Source organism: Cucumis melo, unplaced genomic scaffold (assembly GCF_025177605.1).
Source record: "Cucumis melo cultivar AY unplaced genomic scaffold, USDA_Cmelo_AY_1.0 utg000087l, whole genome shotgun sequence".
NCBI classification, from domain to species: domain Eukaryota; kingdom Viridiplantae; phylum Streptophyta; class Magnoliopsida; order Cucurbitales; family Cucurbitaceae; genus Cucumis; species Cucumis melo.
This window is the reverse complement of record NW_026123749.1, coordinates 250-7,500: the sequence shown is the minus strand read 5'-3', so window position 1 is coordinate 7,500 and position 7,251 is coordinate 250. Positions and strand designations below refer to the sequence as shown.

The following is a 7,251-nucleotide window of genomic DNA, read 5'->3' as shown; positions in this document are numbered from 1 at the left end:
TTAATGGAGTTGAAGTTACCAAATTCTGAGGAGTCGGTATTAATTTATGCCTAATTGCTCCACATATAGTTCCTCTAACCATATTTTCTAAACGAACTAGAGCCAATCCGAATTGATCTTGTAAGAGATCCGCAACAGAACGAATCCGTTTATTTTTCAAATGATTCATATCGTCAAGTGTACCCATTCCAAATTTAAGTCCAATCAAATGATCTGCAGCTGCCAATATATCTCGCTGTAACAAAAATGTATTGTTCTCAGGTATATCAAGATTAAGTCTCTGGTTCAGATTTCGTCGACCAATCCTTCCTAATTCACATCTTTGTTGAAAGAATTTCTTTTGTAATTCCTTACATAAGGATTCAGAAAATACCGGATCTCCGCCTACACAAGAAAATTGTTGATAAAACTCCAAAATGGCATTTTCTTTTGATCTAATTTTTTTTTTCTCCTTATCATTCAGGAAAGACAAAAAAATTTCAGGGTAGCAAACATTCTCGAGAATTTCTCTTAGATTCGAACCCATAGCTGATGATAGAACTAGAATAGATATTTTCTGTTTCCTACTCACACGAGCCCATATCCTTGCTTTTCGATCAATCTCTAATTCTAATCTTCCTCCCCAATCAGATATTATGGTGCCGGTATAGACCGAAATTCCGTTATGGTCCAATTCTGACCGGTAATAGATACCGGGGCTTTGCAATATTTGACTGATGACAATTCTGTATAGTCCATTTACTATAGAAGTTCCCAGGGAATTCATTAGAGGAATGTTTCCAATCAAAATTGTTTGTTCTTGCATATCCCTACGGGTTTTCCAAATTAATCCTGCGGATACGTATAATTCAGAAGAATATGTGAGTGATTCATATACAGCATCTCTTTCTTTTATCAATGGTTCTACCAATTTATATGTTTCCACAAATAATTGAAATTCAATTTCTTGATCTGTATCTTCAATTTTTGGAAACTTAGAAAGTTCTTCTGTTAAGCCATGATCAATGAACCTACAAAACCCTTCAAATTGTATCTGATTAAACGCAGGTATTGTAGACATTCTCTCATTTCCACCCCCAAGCATTTTATTTATTTCCCATTTATAAAAAAAATCCCATTATTTGCTTAAAATGGATCGATCTAGCAATGATGGAATTTATATTATGTTTACTGAATCACATGAAATTTTACCTAACTTCATAGGTGTAATAGATGTAATGCATGAAATACATATGAACGTAGGAATAAAGAGACTTTGATACTCAAATTAAATTGGAATTTGCAACAACTACAAATGAATTGGTAAATTCTATTTAGAATTATGGAGTTTTGTATAAAATATCTATATCAAAACAAAAGTGAGTCAATTTCTACCATTATTATGATATTCCAATCGGATTGGGTACTATAAATAGATTCGGGATTTGATCTGAAGAAACAATATAGAATTTTTTTTATTTAACAACATGGAACTTTTTCGTAGATTTCACTGTTAAAAAAAATTCGCATAGAAGAGAGATATTTTACCTATACCTATATTTTTTTTAGTAGAATTCGTAGAATGCGATTGAAGTATGTATAAGGACTTGTATTTATTAATAAACATGTGCAGATATATATATATAGTTAGTTATATATATCGCCTCCTTTATTACAGTTCTATGGGGAACATCACATGTCGTACTCTATCAAAAATTTATATTTTCTATTTAATGATAATGAAAAAAAAATTCTAAAAACAGAATTCCGAACATTTCCTATAAACATCTTATATATATATAAGATATTAGATTTAGATAATAGTAATCGTTTATGTTCTGGGGTTTACATATACTCATAATCGCTATTAAAATTGTCATTAATAAGGATTTTTTTTATGGTTATGGAAACGAATCAATACGGATGGATTAGTAATGATTAGTTATCTATCAATTTTTATTTATTTAGGTAAGGTATCCATTTTTGGATTGTTTTCTTATATCATTAGGGAAACCGAATTTGCAATTTCAATCCAAGAATCATTTATGAATTCACAGTCAATAGTTAAAGTTAACGGTTCCCATTTGTCCTGATTTTTTGCTTTTGTGAATGAAAATCCACATTTTTTTTTCAATAGAAAAAGCAAAGTTTTGCGGTTTTTCGTTTTAGATATTGTGTGTTGTAAGATACTATCTATCTAAGAGATAGAGCCAATCCAATATTTTGTATCGTTTTGGCGGCATGGCCGAGCGGTAAGGCGGGGGACTGCAAATCCCTTTTTCCCCAGTTCAAATCCGGGTGTCGCCTCAGCAACAAACAAAAGAATCAAAATACCCTCTTCTGTTTTGCTGATATAACTTTATCATTTTTTTTAGAAGAAAAGCATCTTTAGATTTGCTTGATTCTAAGCATCGTTGGGGTTCTCTAAAATGTTATAAATCCTTGCGTATAGGTTTCGTTTCCAGAATTTAGTAGAGTAATGAAAAATAATCGTTAAATCTTGAGATGATAGCCCTTCGACTACTAATGTAGTGTCTACTCATTGGGTCTTGAATTAGGGAATATAATTTCATTTTTCCTTACGGAAAGGAGGAAGATACTTGATATACGGACTCATGAAAGTATCTGAGTACTCGAGCATTCAATCAATATTATATTGAATGAATAATTGGCTTTTTTTTTTTATTTTAATCTTAAAAAAAGAACTTATTTCTTTTCGATAAGCTCTAACCACGCATGTAATAGGCCATCCCATCTTCCGATTGTCTCTATGAAACAATCGGGGGGACAGTAAAGATTAGATCAAATGAGAAAGGAATAATAGTAGGGTTATGTGATAGATACTATCTTGATTCTCTATTTTGAGACTTTTTACTTAATGTAATGAAATGCAGGACAACAAAAGAAAGACTAGGTCTTATTATTCCTACATGTTACTAACATTCTTTTGATACTTCCAAGAGTTTTTCTGCCTCTTTTATTTATTTGTACTGAATTTTTTCGATTATACTAGAAATCATATAATAACTTGGGATAATTCGATTTTTTGTATTGTTTCATCAATGGTGTTGTGCCCGAATCTCTTTTTGACTATGCGCTAGTGATTCCACTATTATTAGTGAATAATAATTATTAGTGAGCAATAATGGAATAATTCTTTTATATTCATAGAGATAGGGGACATAATTCACATGGATATGGTAAGTCTCGCTTGGGCTGCTTTAATGGTAGTCTTTACATTTTCTCTTTCCCTCGTAGTATGGGGAAGAAGTGGACTCTAGAAGTACTACTAATTGAAAAATAAAACTGTATTGTTTTTGGTTTATTTTATAGATCGTTCTGCAAAACTTTTTTTCTTTTATTTTGAAAAGTAAAAAAAAAAAGAGTTCGGATTATAAGTTTTTAAGTGGATCCATACTTTCAACACGAAAGAACATAGACATAGTGGTTGTCCAATGAGATACTACGCATAATAATATACTACCTCATAATAAGATAGTACCTCGGGGTAGCCACCCACATATTACGTGCTTACCACTTCTTTTATTTATTATTATTAGTATTTTAGTTATTTTCAAAATAGGATTTTTTCTTGTTTTAGGGAACTCATTTCATATCATGCTTCAAACGTTAAATAAAAATGGGGTTTGCTAATTCTTTTCGAAATCCGAAGATAAAAAGTTCCCATGGAACCGAACTCCTGGATCATCTGTCAACTGCTCAATCAATTACTTCTTTCGAATGCTAAAAAAAAATTAGTGGCCTTTCGATTATTTGATTTCAGATTCATTCTAATCAACATGAATTATGAAGCAAAGAAATAGAATTGGGCCACTATGTATATTAGATTAATATTACATATATGTAATTGATATGATATCTATATATAAATAGAAAGATATATATTGTATATTCATCTATATTCAAATTGATCGATATTCAACCTCTATTTTTATAGAGTACAATTTTATATTTATACACTTCAATAACAATAATAGATAGTATGGTAGAAGGATTCATATATTTCTTTCTACCATACTATCGGATCTTATCGAATACTTCTCTCGTAGAATACTGATAATTCTAGTCCGCCAATTTCATTTAAGACGCGAAATTTTAATGCTTTTCATTTTTCTTATCTTCAATCATTGATAAGAACTAAAACGTCAAGGTTAATTCAAATTAATCACTTTGACTGATTGTTTTTACGTATATTATAAGTAAAAAGGCGGTCGGAACTAGAATGAACAGTGCAGTAGCAATAAATGCGAGAATATTTACTTCCATAATATCATCGTTTCATTTTTTATTCGCAATAACTCGGGATTTAATCCCATAGAGATGATAAATGTTTCGCTTGTAAATTCAAGGGGATGCGTTGCATCTCGATGATATCGAATCGTATTAAAATATCATGAATAACAATATCGGAGCTATCAAATCGATTCATCGTCGAGAATTGAATAGTATAACATAGGAAGATCTTTTATCCATACCGAATTTAAACAAAATGGGATTCCTGATGCAATCAAGAATTTCGTTACTTTTTTTTATTTATAATTTTTTGCATTCTTTCTTTTCTATAATCTACTGCCCTCTTATTCAATGCAATCATCTGATGAAGTCTCATCAGACTACCTTTACCCTTACATTGTTTATAAACAAACTCAAGCAAAGAATAGCAGCGAAATTCAAAAAAGGAAAAGGAGGTAGGTTCGAACTAAACTCCTTCCTTTTTTTGTACTTATAAAATCTTCTTAAAAAAAAAGAAATAAAAACGAAACTTAAACTTTCAAAAATTCTTAATTACCTCACTAAGAGAGATAGATGGGATCCTTGTTTGTATTAATATCCTCTTTCCTTGAATTAGTAGTGGGACGTATATATCAAAAGTTAAGTGTTAAATTTTAATAAGATAGATTATTTCAAATTCAAATTAGTAATTGAATTTACTAATTGAGGTTACAAAAAATCGGAGCCAGAACGGATATATTTTGCTTTCAGACGAAAAATTAGATCAAAGTTTACTATGTAAACTTTATTTTGTATCGTCCAAATTCCCTTTATGTATGTGCTTTCCGGAAACGTATAGTACTCTATTTCATTAGAAAAATCGGGCGTAATCAACTAGACCCAGTACGCCTTCGAATCCTGAATATGATGCTACCAATAATTGTGGTAATTCACATATGGCACATATGTCTTTCTCCCATCAATTAGTACTCGTTGAAGAAATCAAAATTCCCATATTTTTTTGTTGAAAAATGTGGAAAAAAAATAAGAGAGATCCCGTTTGGAATAAAATTCAGTTATGTTATTTGTTCTCTCTTTCACAGGAAAGGAAGAGATTAATTGATGTATTTTTTTTTTTATTGGATTTGGATCCATCGGGACTGACGGGACTCGAACCCGCAGCTTCCGCCTTGACAGGGCGGTGCTCTGACCAATTGAACTACAATCCCAGGGAAATAAAGTGTACAACATATGTTGTTGATTTAATTTCCTTCAAACCTTTCTATGTAGATTTTTGATTCGAATTGTCATATTCTACCAGACAGAGACGCGAGTAATAAAGTAATAGATTGATATGCGCGGAGACATGGACTTTAGTGTGAGAAGCATGGATTAATATTTATTTTTTCGTTATTGTAAAATTGATTGATTATCAATCTGTCAATGAATAAAAAAAGAGTTTTTTTTTTTATTCTTTCATATCAAGTCAAGTATTTCTGTAGAAGGACAAATAGGTTATATCATTTTATGGTGGATACGCGATATATTGGGCCGAGCTGGATTTGAACCAGCGTAGACATATTGCCATTTACAGTCCGTCCCCATTAACCGCTCGGGCATCGACCCGGGAAGAATCAATTCCAAGCTTGTTGATAATCCATGATCAACTTCCTTTCGTAGTACCCTACCCCCAGGGGAAGTCGAATCCCCGCTGCCTCCTTGAAAGAGAGATGTCCTGGACCACTAGACGATGGGGGCATACTTGCCCGACTGCCATCATACTATGATCATAGTATGAATAGTTTTTTGAAATTGTCAATATAAAATAAATATAATGGACTAATATGATGCAATTCGACGTATTTTTCTTTCTTTCATTATTCCATCGAAATTTTTTTATTTGTGATTTCTATTTATGAATCGTTCATTCTAATCACCATTCCCCATATAATTCTATATAGAAATTATTTTATTTTAAATTGCATTTTTTTTTATTTATTTCATTTAAATAATATACATAAATTTGCAAATTGGAATATATAGTTATATTACTTATATTATAGAATATCAAATGAAAATAGTGATTAGTAGTGATTAGAGGAAACCTCTAAAATAAACAAAAATAATAAATATTAGAAAAAAAAATATTCTTTTTTTATTTTATTCTTTTTTTATTTAAATAATACGAAGGCTAGTACCCTTCGGGAATTGGTCTGCCATATGCTATAAACAGGATTAAACTCCATTTCTCATACTTTCACTCATTGATTCACTCATTGTTAAGATTAGGTTAGGTATATTTCGATCTCACACTAAGCCAAGAAATTAAAAAACGATAAATTTTGAAATCTGGGGATAGGGATCAACAAGTTATTGAAAATTTTTTTCTCGCCAAATAGAATTGCTTTATCAATGATTCGGTGAATGTATCTATGTTCAATTCGTGTGTGTACATGTATGAATCAAATTCATTTCGTTAGGATGGGGCTCATCAATTTAATTAGGGATCGGTCGTATGATGAAACAATTCATTGCATTGATCAAATCCAATATCAAAAAACTATTTTACCTATACTCATTAGATAAATCCAATTTTTCGTTACTCAATGAGCGACTATGTAGATAAGATATATTTATGTACATATCTTATTATTTATAATTTATAATAATTATATACACTCAACTCATCGTGGCTAGTGTCTGACTCAGAAATTGAATCAAATAGGCCTTTTTAACTCAGTGGTAGAGTAACGCCATGGTAAGGCGTAAGTCATCGGTTCAAATCCGATAAGGGGCTTTGGCTTTTTTCATAAAACTCCAGCCGTAGTATTCATATTTGATTGAGGGGAGAATAGACGACATATTGTTTTTTTTTTTGTAATAAAAAAAGTACAAACCCTATCATTTTAATTTCATTTTTTTATAAAAAAGTTATCTTTAATTATACCAAGTTATTATTATAATGAATAATATAATAGTAATTATAGTTAGAAACTCAAAATTAGAAATTATATAGTGACACATTTTTTTATTATTTTG

At 30.7% G+C, this 7,251-nt stretch overlaps 2 non-coding genes across 2 annotated transcripts; both read left to right on the top strand.

Moving 5' to 3' along the window:
* The first annotated feature begins 2,214 nt into the window (after nt 1–2,214).
* Nucleotides 2,215–2,286, top strand: TRNAC-GCA (transfer RNA cysteine (anticodon GCA)). The gene has a single exon. It is a non-coding gene; the product is annotated as a tRNA-Cys (tRNA).
* Nucleotides 2,287–6,937: 4,651 nt separating this feature from the next.
* Nucleotides 6,938–7,009, top strand: TRNAT-GGU (transfer RNA threonine (anticodon GGU)). The gene has a single exon. It is a non-coding gene; the product is annotated as a tRNA-Thr (tRNA).
* The last annotated feature ends 242 nt before the right edge of the window (nt 7,010–7,251 follow it).